The 25,301-nt window shown below is 41.2% G+C and overlaps 2 long non-coding RNA genes across 3 annotated transcripts in view; one reads left to right on the forward strand and one right to left on the reverse strand.

The window, feature by feature from the left end:
• The first annotated feature begins 4,212 nt into the window (after positions 1-4,212).
• Positions 4,213-15,758, forward strand: LOC139039943 (uncharacterized). Of its 2 annotated transcripts, XR_011493396.1 has the most exons (4): positions 4,213-4,426; positions 6,183-6,389; positions 12,632-12,788; positions 12,888-15,758. It is a non-coding gene; the product is annotated as an uncharacterized lncRNA (long non-coding RNA). The 2 variants fall into 2 exon arrangements; XR_011493395.1 differs by lacking the exon at positions 6,183-6,389.
• A 44-nt stretch (positions 15,759-15,802) lies between these two features.
• Positions 15,803-25,301, reverse strand: part of LOC123290191 (uncharacterized) — a 28,461-nt gene continuing 18,962 nt past the window's right edge. Inside the window, exon 3 of the long non-coding RNA XR_006534556.2 lies at positions 15,803-24,145. This is a non-coding gene — a long non-coding RNA (uncharacterized lncRNA). The remainder of the gene's footprint in view (positions 24,146-25,301) is intronic.

Below are 25,301 nucleotides of genomic sequence, written 5' to 3' on the forward strand. Positions count from 1 at the left end.
GAATTAAAGGAAGGAGCAAGACATAAGATACCTGGGGAAGGAGAGGGGACTCCAGGCTGGGGTAACAGTGGGACTATTAGTGAACAGGATCAAGAAGTTTCCTGCTCTTACAGAGTTTACATTCAAGTAGAGGAGATAGACGCTAAAGAAATAATCCCGTAATACCTGTCACAAACAATCACCCAAATAAGAAATAATAATGTAGTGTGATGCATGTTATTAGAGGGGCACAGAAACCGGTCTGACTGTGTTGGACCAATTTTCTCAATTGTCCGGGTCCAGTTTCTTGAGTCTCATCTCTGCCCCACATCTAGCAAACCTCAAGTGGGGTTGAACCTTGACAGTTGTCAAACAGAACATGTTCCGCACTTGTCTTCCGGCCAAATCATCTGGGGTGCTTCTATGATACACTAATGTCTGGTCTCACCACGTACCTATTGAGTCGGACTCCCTGGGGACAGGTCGAAGCATTTTAATTTTAAAGAATGAGTCTGATACTAAGTCATCTCTCTGGCAGCCTCCATCTAACACTTCAACCTTCTTTATCTGGTGTCCTTTTCTTGAACATCTCTAATGATAGGCAAGCTCACTGACCTACCTCCATCCCAGGTAAAATCCTTTCCATTTGAAGCAGCTCAAACTATTAGAAACCAGCCCTTTATGTTGAGCAGAAATCCAACTGCTTACACTCCTGCAGTTTCCATCAAAATTATGCAGTAGATGCATGTGGCCCTTAGTGATGTTTTATTTTATTGCCTTGAGTTTCAATGTTGAAAATTAATTATTAACAACAGAAATAGGTTTACTTATCTGGCTTCTCCTGAAAAATCAGATCTGTAAACAGAGGGCTGGTTTTCTAAATGGTAAAACGGACAGGAGCTGAGCAGCTGTTTCCTGATTGTACTTGAGGCATAAGTGAGTCATAATGCCACCGTCCCCAGCACGCCCTGTCCTGTTCACCTGCTCCGTCTCTCTTGTTTTCATCATCTGCCCAACCTCTCTAGGTGTTGAATTTGGGACCTCTCTTTCCTGTCTCTGCTTCTGGGAAGGTCAACAATTCTCCATTGTCCTCCATCTGATAACCTACCCAGCCCCGGATTCAGTGATCATCAGTCTCTGAAGCTTTCCCAAGGCCAACATCCTCAGTGCTTTCAGCTCCCCCGCAGGATCAGGTTTCCAAACTCTCCACCATCTTAGTTTCTCCTCTGCACTCTTCATTTTATTAAGTTTTCTCCAAAAGTAAGAAGCAAAATTCGCTGCTTGGGTGGCCAATGCAGCTGATTCACTCTGGATTTTCAGATTTGTTTCCTCCTTAAAAATCCTAAGTTTGTACTTCTTCGGACTCCTCCAAGTCCTCCCACCTCTGCTCTTGTTTCATTTCATTCGAGGTACCTTTGACATTTTAATTTTACCCTCCTTTCATTTATCCTCCACCTACCTCACTCTCCCACGCATCATTCATGATTTTATTAAGAGATTATTGCTTACCTACTAAATAAATCTCCTCAGATCTCAGTAGCTGCCAGTTCAGGTTCAGTTAATAATGTCCTCCTTGATCTTTTGCAAACAGTTTCGCACTTCATTAAGAATCTTCGTAAACCTTCCCAACATCCACACATTCGCAGACGCTTGCCCACACACTAATATGCAGCGGGAGGCTAACTTATTTACTCTTGTGACTTTCCGACAAGTAGAAAATTGTCTTTATTGGAAGGAATACTTTTATAAGTGTTTGATACATAGAATAAAGGTAGGTCCAGAGCCCAGCTCAGGCTCCCACCATCAGTAACCTGGGAAGGAGCCGCTGCTGCCAAAGTTAGCTAGGAAGGGAAAGGCATTTTGCCTGACAGAAGGAGAAAAATGTGAATTTCTGTCTTGAAAATCAAGGAGGAAAGAGAAAGGAGGCAGCTGATAACTGCATAGGGCAGTAATGACTCATGGAGAGGTGGCCAGAGAAGGACTTTTAGAGAAAAGGAAAGTCCCCTTAACTCCCTTCTCCTTCTTCCCATCTTTTGTAAAGATCACTAACTCTCTTGGTCACAGTGCATTTCTTTGGGGAAAGCAAGGCTTTACCAAGCTTGGTATTCAGATTTTTACAGATCAAAAGCAGAGAGGGCATGGACCCAGGAACCAGAGGTGGAGGAGGCCACGGGTGGACAAGTCTCTGGAATTGGGCACATGCTAAGGAGAGCTTATGATTTCCATGAGCCACAGCTGGATTCTGAGCTAATAATCCCATTTCTCCCGGATGCTGAAGTCCTCAGCGATCCTCTCCATTATCTATATTCTGCCATTTATCTGTTGGTTAACACAGCATCTGTCTATATCGATGACCTTAAACTTTGCGTAACAAATACTTCTCTAGCATATTGAATGAGATAACTTCACCCCTAGGTTGGAGTAAGAGGGGTGGTTGGTGGGTTATATAGATTCACAGAAGCTAAGAAATGGAAGGGAAATTTTAGGATCCCACTCCCAAGCAGCATCTGAATCCCCTCTACTCTATTACTACATGCATGTAACTATATTGAAACACCTCCATTGGTGGAACTCACTTCTTGAAGCGGCCCAACCCACCCCTGGACAACTGTGAGAGAGAAAATACCCTCTTTAGACTGAAACAAATGTCCTCCCCCATTGTTCTATGCATTTACCCTAAACCTACCTTGGTTTGTACCTAGAATAAACACATTGCTCTTCCCATAACAGTCTTTAAGATACTTTAAACGTTAACACATTCCCAGACTCATTTTCTTTGCGTTAATTAGTTCCATTTTCAATGTCCCTCCTACAATATCCTTTTGATCCCCGTCAACATTCTGGTGACCCTGCCCTGGACGAACCCTTGTGTGTGCGTTCTCAGACAAACTAATACTTGGACCTGAATGTAGTGTCAGAGATCTGGAGTGACCAGCATAGCATCCCATGATTCTATACTTGCAATAGCTTGCAATAGCCCTCCAGCAAAGAGAGTGTCCACATCTACACATATGTACCTCCTCTCCAGGAAAAGGCAAGATAAAACAGGGGCCACCTGCCTTTCAGTTTTGCATCCCGTGTTCTGTGGTTAGAAGAACTTTCAGTTCACAGGATTCTGCCATAGGTCAGAGAGTCATTTCTTAGAGACACAAATTCGAAATCAACAGCAAGATGGATCATAGAGTGGCCCCTCCTAACTAAGAGTTCCAGTTCCTGGGAGGCCTTCACAGATCTATCTGCAGTTCTTCTGATTGACTACTGCAAGAAGTTGAGTTTCTGGATTGAGCATGAGGACAGATCATCAAATTCAAAACAGGCTCAGCAAAAACATGACTCTCTTTTCCTGCTCTCTTTTCATAACAGAAGTATTCAGTGGAGCTGCCATCTTTTCCATATATACACCGCCAGCTCAAATAGTTGGGTTGTTTTGTATATTAAAAAAGCTAATTTAGCATCATCTAAACACATCTCCACTTAGCCTGTAACAACCAGTCCTGAACAGAGAAAAAGGAAGATGGATGAACCAAAGGAAAGTCAGAAATAGATTTTTTTTTTGTTTTACCAAATTAAGTTGCTACTCGGTTTTCGTGATTTCATGATTTTCTTAGTTCTAAAGATGCAACAACAGTGAGACTATGATTGTAATGGAGCAGTAACTGAGCACTTACTGTGTGTCAGTGTCACATAAGCATTTTCTCATTAGTCCTCATAGCAACTCCACGGAATGAGTGGGCAGAGGCTCAGGGCAGGATGCGACTTACAGAGCCTGGCTGTCTGTCCAGGTGTGCTGCTTCCACATCTTGCCAGGTGTAGGCGGTGGGGAGCAGGGAGGAAATTCCCCTCTCACTTTACTGAGCTCTCTTGTGTTATGTTAGGGCAATTTCTTCCTCCTGAGCACCCTGGTTTCCTCCTGTAGCATGTTAGTTATTGTTATAGAAGGTGATATGAGAAATTCAGAGATGAAGAGAAAGAATGTACGTGGCGTAGGCCTTAGCACATAGTATGTGCTCAATAAATATCACCCAAAGGATCAGAGAGTTCAGTGGGATAGTCAGAGCTACACTCTCAACGGTCAGGCAAGACAGTGTCAAATGGAGACATTCACTCACTCATTCAATAAATATTTGCTGAAAACATGATATGCTCCAGGCAGAAACAAAGGAGCAGAGGGGAGGGAACTCTTCCAGTGAAAAGCCCTTGACATTTTCTTAGCGGCCCAGTTACACCCTTTCCTGGAGAAGAAAATAGAGACCCAAAGCAGATTAGTAACTTATTCAAGGTCAGGGAACTGGTCTTGGAAGAGACTGAACCTGTGTTTGCTCAATTTGCTCACTTTGCCCAAGTAATGCTTCCACTGCACCACTCAGCTTCTGCTCGGGCAAGGTTTCCAATTCCTGGCACTTGATCTGAAACCTGCAGGGCTCGAGAAACGAGGACAGGCGTGGAGGTGAGTGAGAGGTGGAGGCGGGGTCAGGGCAGGCACTGCTTGTACTTAAAGGCCAGTGCTCCAAGCCTGGCAGGGATCTATGCCAGACCCAAGGCAAGCTTCTCGGGGCTTGAGAAATGATAGAGCATGTCTTAGGGCTCAGGTCAGTCACCCTCTCCCCATCTGAGGCTGCCTTGCTGTACTCTCTGTTCCATCACGAACAGCCCTTCGTCTCTCTGAGCCAGAGAAGGCATGAGGACATAAAGAACAGGAAATTCAATTTGGGAACTAATGTAATCCTGAGAGTGGGAGCCCAGTTGAGGTCAGTGTTTATGAAACATGAGTGGTGCAAATCACATCTTGAAAGTTCAGGTCAAAGGGAGTGGTACTGACCTGAGGATCTGTGACCTATAACTAATGACCCTGTCACTCTGTCCCTGAGTTCTGTATTCACCTGTGTCACGGATGGCACAGGGCTTCCATGTTATAGGGCTGTGTAAAGAATGGGGTGGGGGTTTGGAATCTTGTTTGGATGCTGGCTCTCCACTTATCTGTTATACGGCATATGGCCTTTTATTTGCAAGTGTTACAAACATAAGAAAGCCAGCCTGACTGAGCCAAGGCAAAGAGAGAGATTGCTGAGCATCTCACTGGAGAATTGAGGCCCAGAGAAAATCAGGGGTGTGTGTGCTGTCTTCTGTCCCTGGGTCTGGGTTTCTTGTGATCCTCCTGTAGATCTAATCCTGCCAAGGACCATGGATTCCCCAGCTCCAGAACCTCACAGTTCACAAGTTGGCCACTGGAGAGGGGACTAGCTTGCTTCCCATAGTAACAATTCAAACACCTCAGGAAAAAAATCTGATTGGTTCAACACAGGTCACATGCTCACCCTTTGACCAATTAACAGTGGCCGGGTGGGCAGGATTATCAATGGCACTAGCAGCGCATAGTTGGTGTGGAAGGAAGAACAATTTTCCTCAAAAGATTATGAAGTTCCCAGTCAAAAGGAGTGGAGTCAGAGAAAAAAATAAATGTCCGTATCACTTGCTATATACCCTCGGGAATTCTACTGAGCCTCTGTTTCTCATCCATAAAATTGGAATAATAGCAGTTATCTTGCAGGTTTATTGTAAAGACTAGATGCAATAACATTTAGGTATCTGGCACCTACTGCATACACATATGTTTATTATTCAAACATTAAATGACTTTTATCTTTCATACATTTTTATTATTTCCCTCATGACTGAAGTAAATTTCATTATTGAGAAAATGGGAAAGTGGAAAAATTAGTGGAACAAGTCTCCCATATTCTGTATCTCTGTTCAAGTAATTTCCTGCACAAGATTCTCTAAAATATCTCCACCTGCTGTTTTCACTTAGAGTGATTCACAGGTCTATTTTTACATGTTTTTGGAGAGGAGGGAAGAACTTGAACTTGGCCTAGCTTGGTGACCGCCGGTGAGGTCAGGCATGTCTACCGAGGGAAGGAGGAGAAGGTCCTCAGGTAGATATTTTCTTTCATGGTTTGCAGATAAAAGGGAGACTTCATTGATGGGAGGGGAAAAAATGAGAGTGCAGAGAGCAGGGACATTGTCAAGTCATTGAGGCGGCCACATTGACTTACGTCTGAGGCTGAGGACCTTCAGGTTAAATTTGAAGAGGAAGTCTTATGATAGAACTTCATAAAAGGTATGGTTCCCCAAGTTCTTTTAGAAATACAATGAGGCCTCAGTGCATTACAACTCCGCCATCCTTGTTTCTCTCTGGTATCCAGGAGGACTGCCATTTCAGAAGTATCAAAGATGGCTGTCTTGGGCCAGACTTGTGAATGGGCACGGTAAACCTGGAAGCAGGACTTGTGAAAGCAGTGGACATCAGCAAGTGGTCAGGGACGGGGAGAGCAAGCAGAAAGAGAATGCCACTTCAGAGCTTCCTGGTGAACATACACGAGACATTCTCTTAGGACATCCGAGAATAACTGGTGAGACTTCTGAAACAGGTGGAGACAAAAGCTAACTTTAACATAACACTGTCACGTGCTCAGGTGAGGTGTAGGGGATTTCACTGTAAACTCTAACTCAGCATCAGTTTTACATCTGCATATTATACTATCAAAGAGATGCGCCAGAATTTCTTGATTCAGTCCCCTATTGTTTCCTGTTTGGACGGCTTCCAGTTGTTAATTATGATAAATTCTGCAGTAATGAACAGTGACTGCGTAAGCCTTTTGTTGGGCTCATGTTAATTTCTAAATGCAGTATAAATGAAAGAAAATAAGCTTTTCTGCCCCCGAAGAAGAATGGGGTCACTATGCAGTGATTGATCATTGAGAAAATTAGTGAATTAAAGTGGATCAAAAAGTGTAATTTCTTTAAATTTTCTATAGTGTATTTTGACTTCATAATGCATAACAAGTATTTAATATGGCAGTGCATATGCATATGCATACATAATTACATACTTATATATGATATGTATAAATACACATTATATATATTCTATAGATGATTGTAGATGGCAATGCCAGAAGGGTAATTCATTGGATCATGGGCTATTCTTATGTCCTTGTAGTACTCAAACTAGAGAAGAGTCTGCCTTCTATTGGAGTTCATCACAACAGTCCCCTATGGATCTGGCGGCAGTGGTTTCCTTTGCTGTCTGACAAAATCCTAGCCCTTTAAGTCAAACGGAGCCCTGTATGAGTCAGGACCCCAGTGGCGCACAGAAGGGATCTATGGTCAAAAGGCAGTCTTCTGGAGAAGAGGTCTGAAAATGAGGCTTCTTAGGAACCTGTGAGTTTTGCAAAGGGCTTTTAGGAGTTTCTATAGGGGTTGGGCGGGATTGTGGAGTGTCCTCATGGCCCCTCAATTCTACTTCCACCAAAACAGATGGTTTGGTCTTGTTTTTATTATTTTAACAGGTTTCCTCGGAACCTAGGACTTAGAAATAAAGCACCACATCCTAAACAAAGCTGCAGGAGTCCCAAACCATCCCTGCTGGTTCTTTGTACTATCTCACCCATCTCTGGCCCTTCCCAGATTTGGGGTTCTTCTGTAATCCTTTCCTTAAACAGCTTCGCTTTCCCACAGCCTGTGGCATCTCCCCTTGTTAGATATTATATTACATATTATATCACATATTGTTACATATGAAATTACATTAATTTCCCACTTCAGTCAACCCTGACTACCTCAGAATGAGAGGGAGGGAAGAGTTAACTGATAAGAATTTACTTTTGTAAGCATTGTTAGTCCATTTTTCTACAAAAAGTAGAGCCTTATTGCATTCCCCCCATCATATAAGTAATACACATTCAGTGTGAAAAATTTGAACAATACAGAAAATTATAAAGAAGAAAATAAAAATCAAATAAAATCCAAGCACTCTAAGCTCACCCTCATTAAAATTTTATTATCCATATTTCAGGCCTCTCTTTATGCAAACATATGGGAAGAACCTTATAATTTTAACCAAATGGGGATAATACCATAATATTATTATAACAAGGAAAATTTCATTTTTTAATTCCTTCTCCCACTATTTGTGAGATAACACATTCTCTCTCTCAATCTCTCTCTCTCCTCCACACATCTGCATACGTATAACGTGAGGTTTTATAATAGGTTTTAAAAACTCGTTATCAATATTTGATTTTTAAATCAAATACATATGTAAATGTATATATATATATGTAGAGAGTCATTGAGTATATGAGTTAGATCTATACAAATTGCCTTGAATGGATTTACATGATTAATTGTTAAAGGGGAATCATATTGAGGGTATATATTATAAACATCCATATCTATTTATTGATATCTATTTATAGATATTGCTATAGATATATAATACACATCCTCAATATTCCAAATACACGCAGGCCTGGGCAGAGGGTGAAGATAAGCAGTGCTGAATGCAGTTGCAAGAGAGGCCTCAGCCTCGTCAAAAGGGGCTGCAGCTGGGGGGCCAGCCAGACATGTTTTGAACTGAGGTAAACGTGGCGGGCCTTGGTAGCCTTCCATGGTCCAGTCACCGGATGTGGGCTGCCCCCCACAAAATCTTGGATGAAGTCCCTTGGGAGAGACCCAGCTCTGAGCTGTGAGCAGCCAGCACTCCCAGCAGCTGTGGAAATGAGTGCCTTGGCCCTCAACGGGGAATGTGGCTGGTACGCCACAGCACCCAGGCACGGTAAGGACGAAATCGACCACGGCTCCAACAGCTTGGGGGTCATTTGTAATCTTCACAGGAGCATTTTGAGTGGAGTGGTAGGGGTGAAAGTCAGCTCTGAGTTTGGTAAGAACAAATGAGTGGAAAGAGATGGGAGAACAGCAAACGCATAACAGCTGCTTTAATGTATTTTAATGCAAAGAAGAGCAAGGATAAGCTGTGGCAGCTGGAGGAGGACATGGGCTCAGGAAAAGTGACCATGTGTTTGTGTGTCCATGGTCCTGATGCTGGAGGGGCAGAGAAATGAATGAGGTAAGAGCGTAGTCTAGAGTGGCTGCAGCAATATCCTTGAGGATTCTTTTACAGTGTTTCAAGTTATTACTTCATTTTATGTCATTCTGCGTTTACTAGAACAGACAGAAATGTTGAATATTGATGGAGTTAATGGACATCCCATCCGGTGCTTAATTTTAAGAGAAATAGCTTCAGAGTCCCACTATTTTAGAATGATGTTTGAGTATATTTTCATAAATAATGAACCATTGCCTAGTTTCTAGTATTATTTTTCTAAAATATAATCATAATAGTTATGGAATTTTATCAAATTCCTCCCCAGCATCTCTTCATATGATCTTAGCCTGCCTCCCTCCTGCCCCCAGCACACGCCTCCACCTGCAGTGGAGGGGCTAAGAACGGGACTGAGAGGCCACACTCCTGGATGAGGTTTCCAGCCCTACCACTTACTCTCTTTGTGATCACGGGAGTCCAACTTACCTTCTTAATGCTTTGGATTTCTTGCCTTCAAAATTCGATGCTAATTATGATTATAATGACCGAAACAGGATTAAAGTGAGAGAACAATTTTGTTAATACACGTAAATCATTTAGCAGAGTATCTGATGCAGAGTCTGTGCTAAATACATGTTGGCCTTCAACATTTTTACTGTTCTTATGTTAGTAGATTTCCTGATATGGCATCTTTGGAACCCAGCTTACCAGGTCCCAGTGCATGATCTTATTTGTTAATATTGAAATTGTTGCATCTCAAGTCATACATCAAATTGATCTATAGTTTTTGTAATACTTGCCATTGTTGTTTCTTTTTTCAGAACTTTTGCAGGGCTTAGTATTAAGGTTATGCTGCTTTAAAGAATTGCATGGGTGAGGTTTTCATTTTTCTCGCATCGTCAGAGGTTTCTAAGTAGCATTGGGAATACCCATTCTTTAGAGATTAGAACTGAGTTGTGAAGTCATCTGGTCCTTATGCTTTTTTTTAAGGGTAAATCTTTAATCACTTTTCCAATCCTTTTTGTGGTAATTAATCTGTTTGGATTGTCTCCTTCTTCCAAAGTAGTTTTGGTAGTTTGTACTTTAATTGGGAGATACTCATTTTTCCAGGTTTGTTTACAGATTGATTTCCTTATTTGCTATAGATTTACACATATTATTCACTCGCAATTCTTAAAAGTCTCTCTCATATATGTGTTTAAACCTTCCTTTTCGTTTTGAACCATGTATATTTTACTTTTTACTTTTTACCTTAATCAACCTCACAAAGCAGTTACATACTTTATTAATCTTTTCAAAGAACCAGGTTTTGATGTATTTATTCTAAAACATGTATCTTTTTCGTATGTATTTCATTAATTTTAGTTTCTACTTGAATAATTCTTCTTTCATTCAGACTTTTTGTTTTGTTTTTGGTTCTTATTTCCTAAAAAGGGGACTAACTTCCTTTTATTTGTCTTCCCTCTTACAAAATAACACCATTATAAGCTCTGAATTTTTCTCTGAATATTGATTTTGTTGTACCCCATGGGTGTTGATATAAAGTTTTCTCCTTTTCATTGCTTTTTAGATACTCTGTAATTTCAGTTGCAATTGCCTCTTCGTGTTTTTAATTCCAAGTATTTAATAATTTTTTGTGCTCTTTTTTTATTAGTTATTTATAGTTATTATGATTTTGATCACAGTATGTAGCCTGTTAAATTTCTATTTTTGGGTTTCTTAGGCTTTTTTGTAGTCATAAGTATGATTACTTTTTGAAAATGCTTGTTATACATATCTAAAAATGTATAATATATATTAAAAGAACAAAGAGTAATATACACACATGTAATTTATAAATATGTATACAATGTGTGAATTGAGTAATTTCAATATATATAATCCTAAAATTGCTACTTTGACTTTCTTGTTGTATGCCTGGTTTATCTTTATGCATCTGTTTTATTTTCAACTTTGTCTTCAATTCATCTTTGTCAACAATATGGAGATGGGTTTTATTTTTAAAACAAGTTTGGCAGCCTTCACCAATTCACATATAGTCTAAGAACAATTATATATGATTTATCCCTTTCACATTCTTTATTATTTATTGAACATTGTTATTTCCAGCTTTTCCTCTCCTTTATTTTTGCTGGTCTGTTCTAGTCACTACACAGCCCTTTTTATTCCCTTTGTTAGTTTAAAATTTATACTGTTCTCTCTGAGACCACTTACAATTACCTTCCCTTCCGTGAAGCTCAGAATCACTATCCTTCCACTATTATATGAAAATAAGATATCCGTCATTACTCCTAATCAAGATTGTTTAACCCACCCCATTGCTATCTTCTTACCACAATGTAACAAGAATTTAGAAATATTTTTGCCTCTCCCCTCTGGTCTACCCCACATCTTCAGGTCTTTATTCACAGAAGGAGTTTTGTTCTTCTAGTTTTAAACGTTTGCCCTTGTCGCCTGTGACTTCTATTTCAGGAACTCCTCTTTGGTGTTTGTGCTGTTCATTCCAAGGCTTTTGATAATTATGTATATCTATCTTTACTTCTATCTTTATTTACTTCTTGCTCTTTCCTCCTCCTCGTATTTTCTCCTGTCTTGAGGTCTCCTGTTGGATTCATGTCTTGTTTGGTTAGAGTCCTTACTTGAGTATTTCCATCAGGTGAGGGGTAGGTGACACGTTCCTTGAATCCTTACAGCTCTGCAGATAACTTTCTTTCACACCAACAGATAAACATCCTCTTGGGTGGACACAGAATTCTTGGATCAGAATTCATTCTCTGAGCAGTCTCACACTGTTATCCCACTATTTTCTAATTTAGTGCTGGGGATGAGAAGTTCCATGCCAGTTTAATCTTTCTTACCTTTGTAAATTATTGTTCTTTCCGTGTGGAAGCTTTCAATGCTTTTTCTTTATCCCTGAGATTCAAAAACAAAGAACATTGTCAAACTTTGTCTTGGTGTGTGTCTTTTCTATTATCAATCCTGCTTAGAATTGGGCAAGGTTTTCAGAATTCAGACTCAAGCCTTTCTTTAACTCAATGCATTTTTAATGTGTGAACTGTTTTACTAACCCTCTCTCCATCAGTTGTAATTTGGTTCACCTGTAAGTACGATGCAAACGAATCCACGATAGGTACTAAATAAGGTATCTTTAAATACAAATACACATAAAGTTATGTACTAATCCATTGATGAGAATGTTGTCGCCAGAGGCTTGCAGAAACCTAACCCTATATGTCCTCGAGCAGTAATGGTTCAGTATTTGCTAATTCAGTGTTCCCAGCAACTTTATGAAACAACTACCGTGAATAATGAGAATTGATTACATCTGGTTCTATGAAGTCTTTTTTCCATGCTGTAATGGAATCTTAAATGTTATTTTGTTTGTTTGTTTAACTGGTCTTTATTCTCCAGTGTTTTCTCTCTCTGGCTGTTAGATCTCTTTTGAGCAGATCGCAAATTTCCGTTGTCCGTTCAATGGGGCTCAGCTTCAGCTCCTGGGGTATCTTAGCATTGATCCCCAAAGATGAGAAAGGCAACTGTTCTCTGCCCTACAGACTAATAGTCTCTAAGACTCAGCTGAGAAAGGGCCTCAGCCTACCTGTTCAGTTCCTAGAGGGGGGCTCTGAAACCAGGGAGGCCAACAGTCTTTCCAGAAGTGCTTTGTCAGGCCCTGAATCTGTTGGGGGTCCAAGCTCTCCATAAGTCTCACTCTTTCTACTGCTCCTATGTTCTACCCTTCAACCCAAGGTTCTCTCCGTTTTTTTCCAGGCTCTCATCTGACCTGGGAGCAGAAGTCCTTCAGCAGCATTTTCTGCCTGGATTTCTGCACGTCCCAAGGACTCATTTACCCTCACCAGGCCTCATGTGTCTGCTGACCCCAAATTCATAGACATGGTTGGCAGTGGGACATGAGAAGGGGATGCAGGTATGTGATAAAGTTGCCGTCTTTCTAGAATTGGATTCTGGAATATATTATACATCAGTGAATGCCATCAGATTTGACAGATGCTGTCTTTCTCTGCAGATAAACGATTTGGAAGTCTTGAACTTGAACTACATGCAACCACATCCTCTCTATTCCACATGTCATCACAGGAAACTTCCCTCTCTCTGTGGCTGTGGTTTCTAGCACTGCTGTTCATAATGCGTAGGCAGAGTGGTTTATCTTTTTTGATTTATTGGCAAGTTGCTTGCATCACATGGAAGCAGCTGAACTCTGTAACTGTGAGCATTGAAGGGAAGGAATTTCCATAAATGCTGTACGTTTTGCCAACACTGCTTCAGGGGAGGCCCACCCATGTGTCTTTGATATTGCACTTGTGGTCACAATTCTATTCTTGTACAATCTATTATGTCCAGAATGAGGAAAACGACATATTTTCTGGTCCACTAATTCTTGTTATCTCACCAAAAATCAAGAGCCTCTCCTGTGCTACACATTCTTTCCATTTAGGGTAACCCATTTCAAGCAGTTCCCATTAATAGCTTTTAAGCCCATTTGGATATCTCAGTTTTAACTGATAGCAGTATAGGCACACTCTGCAACCTGTTTCTCGGGATATTTTTATTATATTTATTTTTATTCACGGAGGACTTTTAAAAAAACGTTTGTTTCATTTAAACATAGTGCTTATAACTCATTACTTTTGTAAATTCTCTGACTGTATTTGGCTCTTATTTCACTATCGTATCTCTTTAAACACATATACTGAATTCGAACATTTCAGAAGCATCATTACATGTAGGCTAAATCTGATTTTTGTTAAATATTCATGATTTCTGTTGAAGTATATTTTATTTGATAAGTATTTGATACTGTAACAAGAGCACTGGATTTAAAAGCAAAAGGTTTAGGTTTAAATTTTTCTCCTGCCGAGAAGTTGGTTAATTCGTTATCTGCATGACTCTCAGTATATTATTTAACCTCTCTGAACTTTGATCTCAAAGTTCAATGAGAATTCACGAGAATGAATGAGAATGGAATGAGAAGACCAACTTTACAGTTTTCATACTGTTAGATGTAAGAAAGTGGCTGACTCATAATAAATACTCAAAGAAATGTTAGTTGAATTGTAAACTGCGAGGAAATATCTTGTACACATAGTGAGTAATATAAGCACTATTTTCAAGGAGAAAGTTTAATCTGCCTAAGTAAGTAAGCAAACACTTTGAATCACTTAAAGAAACTCAGTTTATGGCCAAAGCGTTAATTCACATCACCGTTTTTATCCATTATATCGTGTCTGACTCTTCTCTGTTTCAGAAAGGTCTCCTAATCCACGTTTCCATTTCCTATAACTGTGTTTACTCTAAATTTTATACTAACTGTTCTGTAAAATGATCTCAGAATTCAGGCTTTGTGCCAAATTAAATTTCCCTTTGCCTCAAATTAGGGATATCCAATTGTATTAAAATGCCTTTAAAAAAAAACAGAAAAAAGGCAATAGAGGATCAGAAGACTAGGGAAAATATTACAATACTAGATAACAAAGGATTAATGAAATATATGTATATATATACATATATATGTATTTTAAATATATACGACTGGTAAATGCTGAAATAGAAAAGTGATTAAGACAGCGGTGGTGCTAGTTGGAAACAGATGGCATACCCAAAGCAGTAATTGAAGAGAGCTCAATGATGGGGCTATTTGTAGAGGGCTGGGCAGGTTAAGAAACCTGCAAGGATGGGGAAGCATCCGGGAAGCAACAGCAGAGCCCTTTTCCATGCTTGGCCCGAAGGGGCATGCTGGGAGCAATGTTACCAGAACCTGCCTGTGAAAGGGGAGCTTCCAGACAAGAATTGTGTCGATATACAGAGAAACACAGCTATCGCCAAACCCTTGGCCTGACCTGGTGGAGGGGAGCAGGAGGCACTCCTGCCCTCTGACACCCTTCAGGGGTCATCATTGGACCAACCCAGCAGGATGCTGGAGGGTTGGAGAGCCTGGGTGAAGCCCTCTCCTGGGACATGGAGCATAGCAGAGTGAGACTGGGGCAAAGTGATCAAGGAGAGTCACCAGCCAGCAGGAGAGGGCGGGAGACAAACAGCAATGGCTCATGGAGATGGAAAAATGTTCAGTATCACTAGGCTGCTGATACGTGAGAGAATGGCAATCTTTGGTGTGGGAAACAGCTGTTCTTCTGCTTTTCTATATTGCTGCTGTGAGAACGCATTGGTCCCACTTCCCTGGGAAGCAACTGAGCAGTATACGGAAGACATATTGAAACTTTGCACTCCTTTAGACTTAAATTTATCCTAGAGAAATGTATCCTAAAGAAATAATTGGAATACAGTCTAAAAAGATCATTGCACAAGTTCACAAAAATGACTATACAGGAAAGTTTATCACATCAACTATTGTAATAGCAAAATTTGAAAGATACCTAAATGTACAGTAATGGGGATTGGCAAAATTGCCACATATGTCTATATATCTCTCTTTAATAGTGCCATATTATCGTAAACGTTAAGAAAGATGTTGTAAATCAACAATTATTGTCATAGAAAAAGACTCACCATATGTTGCTAAATGCACAAAGCAGTATTACTAGTTTTTAGACTAGTTGAAGTCCAGGTTGCCTAATCAGAAAGGGGAAAAGCTAGGGTTCTAAACTAAGCTTGAGGAGTACCATGGGCCATGTGCTCTCCACTTTCCAAGTTCTTTGTGATTCATCCTTAGGAAGCAGACTATGCCTAAGACTGCCAAAAGGAAATTACACAAGGGTCTCTTGGGTGGGTTGGTGAGGTCTGTGGGGTCTCCTTGGCATCAGATTCTGGTCTCTGTTGTCTCTTGACCTGTCTCAGCTATGACCAAATTTTAGAAACTTATAGATCCCGTCATCCCGAAAGCATTTCAAAAGCAAGAGGTAGGGGAGAGAATACGGGGAGTGGAGGGGGCAGAGAAGAAGGGGGAAGGAAGAGAGGAGGAGAGGGGTTGGGGTGGCTGTGGGGGGAGAATCAGTCCACAGCAAGAGTTCCCTGAGCACCGACCGTGGACCAGCCCTGGTTAGGGACACTGACGACTGAAGCAGACATACCCTGGCCCCATAGAGCTTGGAGTTAAGTGGGCTAATAAACCCATTAAGAAGGTTGTAATCACTGTGTTAGTTTGCTGGGACTGTCATAATAAAGCACCACAACTCAGGCCTAAAGAACAGAAACGTATTGTCTGACGGTTCTGGAGGCTGGAAGCCTGAGAGCAAGCTGTCCGCAGTGTTCCTACCCAGGCCTCGCTCTTAGCTCCTGGTGTTTTGCCTGCCATCTTTGGTGTTCTCTGGCTTATAGAAGCATCTCCCCGATCTCTGCCTTCATCTTCACATGGTGTTCACCCTGTGTCTGTGTCTGTGTCCAAATTACCCCTGCTTTTAAGGACACAAGCTCTATTGGATTAGGGCCCACTTTTATGACCTCATTTGAACTTGATGACCCCGATAAAGACTCTAATTCCAAAGAAAGTCACATTGTGAGGCACAGTGGGGTTAGGAGTTCAACAGATAAATTTGGGAGTGAGGAAGGGACACAATTCAATTCATAACAATGACAACTTGAGATCCTTGGGGGCACTGCTTAAAGGATGCTTTTTATAAAGGCCTCCCTGAGAAGACGACATTGAAGCCAGCCCTGAGGGAGGAAATCAAGCAGCTTTGGGAAGAAAGAGGAGCATTTTCAACAGAAGGGAAGGATATGTGAAGCAGTTGAGTCAGGAAAGGCCTTAGAATATTCAAGAAAGCTTGAAAACAGGCAGGTGGGATGGGCCAGAGAGAGGACAAGGCGAGTGTGGCCAAGATGAGATTCCCAGGGTAGACAGGGTCAGACCATTCCAAACTTCAGAGGCCAGGATGAGAAGTTTATATTTTATTCTAAATGCAGCGTGACTTTCCCACCAAGGCTCCAGCACTCGCCTGGCTAATGCAGTCGTCCTTCGCTCTCACCTGGGCCCGGATGCTGCCTTAGTGCCCGCTCCCACAGCACAGCCCCACCCACTTTATCATCGCCTGCTCACTCGCTTTGTGTCCTGACTCACGTTTCACCTCTGTGAGGGCAAGGATGGGACCTTAGCTGCCTCGTTCTCAACTTTCTCTCTAAGCACTTGCCCACTTGCTGGCCTGAAGTAAGCATTTTGTGGATTTGTACTGACTAAATTAAAAGGCACTTCCCAGCAGTGGCTCTGGCACTATGGACTGTTTTCCTTTCTAAGCCTCCATTTCCTAAACTATTGAATGAAAGTTTTCTGTAGTGGCCAAGAGCTTAGATTCTGGATTCAGATTACTAGGGTCACACCCCAGCTCTGCCACTTATGAAGTATGAGATTGTTAGGTTCCTCAACTTTTCTGTGTATTGTTTGGCTCATCAGTGAAAAGGGGGCACTGACTTATAAGGGGGTACCTAACTTATAAGATTGTTGAGGAGATTAAATTAGTTAATACACACAAATCACTTAGATGCTGTCTTATACATAGTTAAGTGCTGACAATCATCATTATTATTAATGTCCTTGTTATTGGAAGTTGAGTAGATTCATCTAAAGCAGGTTGTGTTCATAAATGACCAAGACAGAGTGATTTAACTAGATACACTTTCTAATTATATAGACCGGTTTATACACGAAACCCTCCCCACCTGCACGCCACGCACTCCCCATAGACCCTCTTACCTCCCAGTCAGAGAGCTACCTGAATGTACCCATGGACCCCTAACTCATACACGAGGGTCTGCTTGGCAGAAGGTTGTGCTCTCGGTGGCAGGCAGAAGGACTTCTCTCTGTAACTGCTGTGGGTAATTGCTTAAGAATTTACCAGTGGAATCGATTAGTGGAAATGTATCTTTTGGAAATATAACTTCCATCTTGTTTTTTTTTTTGAAATAAATGTTAAGTGTGAATGTGTGACGTTTAAGGACTGAAAGTTAAAAAACAAAACAGAGTTTTGTTGTGATAATCCATATATTCAACAAATATGTATTGATGACTTAAGGAATGATGCACATTGAGCTCGGGGCTTTAATGTTTACCATCGCTGAGTAGCCGTCAGTCTCTATCTATATATCTCTATTTATTTATTAGCTATCCATCTGTTTATATCTGTCTATCTAAGTCTATGTATCTATCTATCTATGTATTTATCTATCTATCTACCTGTCTGTATACCTATCTATCTATTCCCTGTCTCATTCAACAAATGATTGAGGTGATTAATAGTTTTCTTATTCAGCCTTCAAACCCTCCAGTGAAGAAAGTGCTATTATGCATTTTGCATATGAGAAAACAAAAGCCACCTGGAAATTAACTTTCATTTTTCACTTCTTATTAGACTAGAATATTTATAAAATTTAGAACCAGACACAGCATAATTTTGATAAATTTCTTTGTTAAAGCTTTCATGTTTATTTCTGATCTTCTTACCAAAACCCACAGCCAGAATATGATTGTTTTGGAGCTCTGCCTGTTTGGCTGGGCTACATCTCCAATATCCCATTACCAACCCTTGTGTGGCTTGACAGGTTTGAATAATAGGAGGATATGTCCAAAAGGATGGAAATTATACTGGAGAGAGTGTCTCCTGTTCTCGCTTTCCTAAAATCCTAATGATTATAGATATCCTTTTGGAGTCCATGACGCAGGTCCAGCTGAGAATAACAAATGAATTTATGAGGCCATAAATGGAAACTGGAGGATGTATATTTGAAACGAGGTCCCCAACGAAGTAGACAGCACACTCCAATTTATGCATCTGGCACAACTCGTGAAATTGCACTTCCGTTTTTCGTTTTCATACCTTGAAATAGCCGAGTCCTTACCAATTGCGTCTCTTACACAGACTGTGCGACGGAAACTTGAGCCTCCCTCTGACTTTTTGCTTAACTGAGGCAGTATCTGAGGGCTGCACTTGGGGGCCAGAGGATCTTCTGTGCGTCAAATCAGGCTTGTTGTTAGCATGATATTAAACATGCTCTTATGGGCTCCACTATGGAAAGAAAAGCTAATGACCATTTATTTGCAAACCTAGGGAGATGTTGGCTGAGAAAGACCAAGACCACATATGTCAAAGTACTCTCTGAAAAATATTTCATCATGGTGTAATTGAGGCTTTAAAAGATGCTATTAAGGGGCTGGCCTGGTGGTGTAGTCGTTAAGTTTGCACACTCTGCTTCGGCAGCCCGGGGTTCGCAGGTTCAGATCCGAGGCATGGACCTACACACTGCTCATCAAGCCATGCTGTAGCAGCGTCCTACACACAAAATAGAGGAAGATTGGCACAGATGTTAGCTCAGGGACAATCTTCTTCAAGCAAAAACAAAAAGAGGAATATTGGCAACAGATGTTAGCTCAGGGCCAATCTTCTTCACCAAAAAAACAAAAAACAAAAAACAAAAAACTGTTAAAATCATAGCTTCAGAAAGACACAGATGTTTTTACTTAGCCACTCCTGCTCTGAAACTGTCCCTTTTTAAGCTTTTTTCAGTTAAATCCCTTGAGTGTGACTTTCTGCTGGGACACTGACGAATATGGAGTGCATGTCTGCATGGGTGTGGGATGATCATGACAGAGTGGACAATGAGGCACAGCCTCGTCCTCCTTTCCTCACACTTCCTGTGTAAGTTACTTCAGGACCAGCAGTGGTGGCATGCTTATATCACCGGAGTAGAGGTCAAGGGTGTCGTTTCAAGATGGTGAGAGAGCATCTGCTTTTTAGCAGTGTGACACTGATATCATCAAAGCAGTAGAAAATGGTCCCCAATGGACTGAGACTTTCCGGTTTCCATCCTGCATGGCAATTTGCAACAAAAATTGACTCCTGGGAGAGTAAACCCCAGGGACTTGGATGAGGTAAGAGATGCCCACAGAAGACAAAGTTGAGGGCTTTCTCATGATAAAAGAAATGGAATGTCAAACACTAAACTCAAATACAGTAGTCCCCTTCTTAGTCATGGTTTTCTTTCTGTGGTTTCAGCTACCCATGGTCAACCAAAATTATTAAATGGGAAACTCCAGAATTAAACAATTCATGAGTTTTAGATCATGAGTTGAAATCTCATGGCTTCCCGCTCCATCTCATCCAGGACGTGAACCATCCCTCTGTCCAGCAGATCCACGCTCTATACTTTGTCCACCCGTTAGTCACTTAGTAGCCCTCTCTGTTATCAGATCAACTGTTGCAGTATTGCAGTGCTTGCGTCCAAGGAACTGTTATTTTACTTAATAAGGACCCCAAAGCACAAGAGTAGTGATGTTGGCAATTCAGATACGCCGAAGAGAAGCCATAAAGTGCTCCTTTAAGTGAAGAGGAAAAAGTTCTCCACTTAATAAGGAAAGAAAAAAATTGTACGCTGAGATTGCTAAGATCTATGTTAACTTTTATTACCATGCACTGTTATAATTGTTCTATTTTATTATTATTTATTGTGGTTAATCTCTTACTGTGCCTAATTTATAAATTAAACATTGTCATAGGTATGTATGCATAGGAGAAAACATAGTAAATAGGGTTCAGTACCATCTGTGGTTTCAGGCATCACTTGGGGGTCTTGGAATATATCCCCTGTGGATAAGGGGGGCTACTGTAGTGAAATAGATAGTGGGCCTTTTCTTGGAAAGGCTTTATAGGAAATCCTCAAATCGAAGCATGCCAACGGAGGTTATGCTGACCATGGAATCTTGTTGTCATGAGATATCCATTCACATGTCTTAAGCCTCTTTTTCCTTGGGTTAGTTTTGTGAAATTCTGAATTTCCTATCTGTTCCATTCCTGCTACCATTAAATGACCCACATCACTTAAGGACTTTGAGGTTTCCTCCCTTCCTTCCTTTAACATGTTTTTATTGATCTCCTTCAATTCAGCAGGAGCTCTGCCAAAGGGAATACATAAAAGAGTACGTAACACTTCCTGCACTTGAGAAGAGAAGGAGTTCGATATTTATTTCATACCATCTCTATAGTTAAGTACTTTCCATACTGTACCCCAAATATTCTTCCCAACTGTGCAAAGCAAGTAACATTATTTCTGATTTTAAACATGAGAAAATTGAGGATAAGAGAATTAATGGGTGTACCCCACTCACACCGCTAGTAAGGGTGGATCCATTGCATCCCCATGGCCGTCTTCTACGAAAACCTGTGCCTTTGCAATGAGCCAGGGCTGCCTGACTCTCACCTGAGGCCCCCCATGTATGGCAGAAGAATTGGCAAAGTGCTAAGGGCGCTAGGGAGGATGACTGGGAGAAGCTTATTCCACCTGGGAGGATTGGGAAATACTTAGTGGAAAATATATGACTCGAGTCACCCTGCAGATGTCCTGTTGCCCCATTAAGGAGATTAGCCACATATACAGGGTTGGACTGTGGTACTTGCTCAGTTTGTTAGATTAATAGATTCGCTCAAATAACAACCTGAAACAGTGGGGGATTAATGGGTTGAGTGCTCTACAGAAGGTCTGGGGATTATGGACCTTCCCTGTCTACATGTGTTACGATGGATACTTGTTAGGAAGGTCATAGACCATATGCTCAAGGACTGGATGATCCTCTGAAGAAAGCCAATATATAAAAATCAAGGTATGATTATGGCCAATCACTGTCTCATCAGGCAACATAAATTAGAGATTGTTTTCCCACGTGCAGCTCATGGCAATTGTTATGGTTGGGGACCTGGCTATGTTTTATTGCCTATAAATCCTTAATATTATTCTAGTTGGCAGCACAAAGCCACCATTTGGAAACCCCAATAAGTTAAAGAACAATAGCTCCACAGGCCCTGCCAATTCTAATTTTTTTAATGTTTAGGGTCATTAAGTGGCAGAAAGACATCACTTTGAAGTCATTATACTTCCAACATTTGGACCTAGATGGCAAGTGTTTTTGGCCGTTATGAATCAACTCTTCAAAAAGACTGAGAGCCAGCTGCATATGGAAGGGCTGAGTAGCTAAAAGCATGAGCTTCGAAGCTAGACTTTCTGAAAGTAAATCCTGGCTCTTTATTAAGTGTATTAAGTTGCCATAGTAATAGGGGTGAAATGGACACGTGAACACACTAACTTCATGTTCTCTTCCTCATTAATTCAGAAGAGTTTATTTCTTTAACGAGTGTTGGTTGACTGCCTGCTTTGGACCAGATTCCCTATCAGTCACTGGGATTACGGTGTAAGCAAATCAGACATGGATCTTATGCTCTACTCAGGGAAACAAGTAGTGCATATATATGATATATTTACAGAAATAAATGTAGAACTATGAGCTATGTTAAATGCCATACAGGAAAGTACAGAGTGCACTGAAGACGTATAAGAAAGGGACCTACTTGAAATTTGGGGGCTGCCAGATATTGTCGCGGAAAAACGCAAGCCTAGTGTTATCATTTCTCTCAGTTTCTCAAGAGAAAGCTGATGTACAGGTTTTTATACAAAATTACCAAATTGAAATTTCAAAAAAGCTTAAGATATTTTTAGGGCCACAAAACCTAGTCATAGTCCACTTGTCTCCTATGATCTGTCTTTTATGATCTCTGTCTTAAAATCTAGGATAATGTCATCTTGGAAAGGAAGAGGTGAGACTAGAAGACATCAGTGTCTTGGTCAAATTTAGAGTGAGGGTGGAGAATGCAGAAGCCTGGGAGAAAGCCGACTCAGCCCCATTTTATGTTCATGACTTTCTGGATTACCATCTTTACGGGGGCAGAGTCACAGTAGTTCCACGCTTGGGCTTTGGAGCCAAATGGACTGGAACCTTAGATGAGTTTCTAAAGTTCTCTGATCTTTAATTCTTTAGTCTTAAAATGATAATAAGTCTATCTCATAGGGTTATGGGGAGGATTAAATGAGACCATTCATCTCAAGTATGTATCACAATACATAGCAAGGACTTGACAAATGGTAGCCGGTAACACAACTGTTCTATGTCATTAATAACAGCTGATGACTCTAAAGAGGTGACTTACCCAGTATCACAATTAGTAAGTGGAAGAATTAGAATTTGAGCTGGGTCTCTCTGCTTCTTCAGTGAGCTTGCTTCTAACCGACTCACTCTTTGGAACACCTGGACCTGCCATGTCATCCAGGTGAACATCAGGCAATGTCACAGTGGTAGGGCTCAGAGACTCTCCGAGCTTCCTGTTTCCCTATGGACTTTGTGCTCATCAACAGGAAACTCTTGGGGGTGGCACAAGTCTTTCATTCTGTGTGAGCTACTTTTGCAGCAGTAACCACATTGGAGCTCTGTTACTTCACGCTCTATTTCCTGGTGAGATGGTAGACTCTCTGAAGGCAGGGGTTTAGATTGTACATATAGTACCCTCCTTCCCTCCCAGTACCTAAGAAGGACTTAACATGAGTTATGCAGATCCCGTATCCACAATTCCCAAATCCAAAAAGCTCTGAAAGCTATATTTTTAAAACTTCATTTGACAGCCAGACCAAACCTGACCTTAACTAATTTCAGCAAGAAACTTGACCTGAATTACTGGGAGTCTAAATATAATCTTCATTGATAGAATATTCACAAGTTTTTGTGCAGAAATATTAATACACTTGATTAGTAGGTTCAGGCAGAACTTTCCCGTACTCATATATTACTGTGTATATCATGCATACACCACCGGTGGGGGATCTACTGAGAAGCTGATAAGGCTTAGACTTCAGGGCTTTCGTACCTGATTTTGTATTCAAGATTTTGTAAATTTTTACTTGAAGAAGCTCCCCAAATTGTGTAAGCTCCAGGTCTCACAAGGGAGCAGCCGTTGTACACCACATTAACTTCGTAAAATTTGAAGTCTTACATCCAAAGTACATCTCACCTTGAGGGTTATAGATTCATGCAGTTAAGGAAAGAAGTGGAAGACAGGAAGGCAGGCAGGGAGGAAAGGAAGATGTGAAGGAAGGAAGGAAATAGGGTGGATATATCTATATCATTTTTGATAAGAAAATTCTGCGACAAATAGGCATCAAAATTCGGTGGCTGAAAACACAGCATAACACAATACAACACAGCAAGTGGTCTGTGTTATTCTCAGTTAACTGTCCAAGGTGAGGGTTCCACGTCAGGGGCAGCTTCACTCCAGGGATCACTCCAGTGGATCATTAAGGGGTCCAGGCTGCTGTGGCTTGCAGGGTTGCTCCCATCAATACCCCTCCCAGGCCATGAGGAAGTGGGAAAACAAGAGGTGTGCATAGGAGGGTTTTTTCTTCTTTCCTATGTTTTGTTTTTCCCAAGGTCCAGGCCTAGAAGTGGCACGTTCTACTTCTTCTTACACTTCCTTGGCTGTAGCTGAGTCTCATGGCCATGTCCACCTGCAGAGACAGGTAGTATGGCTGTGACTTGGGGAGAACAGGAGAGTAGACTTTGGTGGAACAGAAACAAACTGTCACACTGACTCATTGTCCTCCTGGAGCCCCATTGATGATGGATGACTTAGTACTTCTCAGATTCTGAGAATCTAGGCAAGCACTGTGGTTTCTCTCATCCCACACCCTTGTCCAGTGGCCAAATCACTGGAACATATCAGAATAGAACTAGACAATAAATAAGATAGTTAGACAGTGCTTGGAATGTTTGTTGAGCCTGTACTGGCCCATTAGAATAGTTTCTTTCCTTATTTATCTCCAATATTCTAATCTTAAATTTGTAATTAAATGTGAGTGAATAAATGAATGAACACACAGCTCTCCTACCAGCCCAGGGAGAGGAGTATGGAAGAAGGCTGCAATCTGGGTCTAATAAGAGTAATAATGATCTTGACTAGCAAGTCAGCTCATAAAGCAATATCACGTGTGCTGTCATCGTGATCTCTACTGCAGTCCTCCAATGTAAGCACAAAGCCTATTTGTAGATGAAGAAACTGAGGCTGAAAAGGGTGACGTGGTCAGCCTAGGATTACACTGTGAGTGTCCAAACTAGGAATTCAACCCAAGTCTTCTGAGTCCATGAACAACACCCTTTTCCTGATATCAGATGTCCTCGTGGTTTTGGCCCAAGCAAGAAAACACAATACCTAGCCACTGGAGCAAAAGGCACATGTAATGGGTCTCGCTGGACTTCTGTTGGCATCCAGTGGGCCCATCTCAGACAGGAACAGAACAGATGGATGGAAGAGGACATTTCAGGGCCAGGCTTGAGCCCAGAATTTGGGACAAATACATTTTTCCAATGTTATTATGCCTAGCTCTGTGCTACATGAGTAGGATAGAGTGGGGGTCAGAAACTATGGCCTATGGACTAAGTTTGGGCTACTGCCTGTTTTGTAAATAAAATTTACCGGAAGAACAGCCACACTCATTTGTTTACCTATCACCTACAGCTGTGTTTGCAATATGACGGCAGCGTTGAGTAGTTACAGCAGAGACCATATGGCCCTCGAAGTCTAAAATATTTACCATCAGGCCTTCCACCAAAAAGTTTGCAGATACTGGGAAAGAGTAATGACTAGCGCAGGAGACAGAGAAACAG

The sequence above is a fragment of the Equus asinus genome, chromosome 12 (genome assembly GCF_041296235.1).
Source record: "Equus asinus isolate D_3611 breed Donkey chromosome 12, EquAss-T2T_v2, whole genome shotgun sequence".
Taxonomy (NCBI): domain Eukaryota; kingdom Metazoa; phylum Chordata; class Mammalia; order Perissodactyla; family Equidae; genus Equus; species Equus asinus.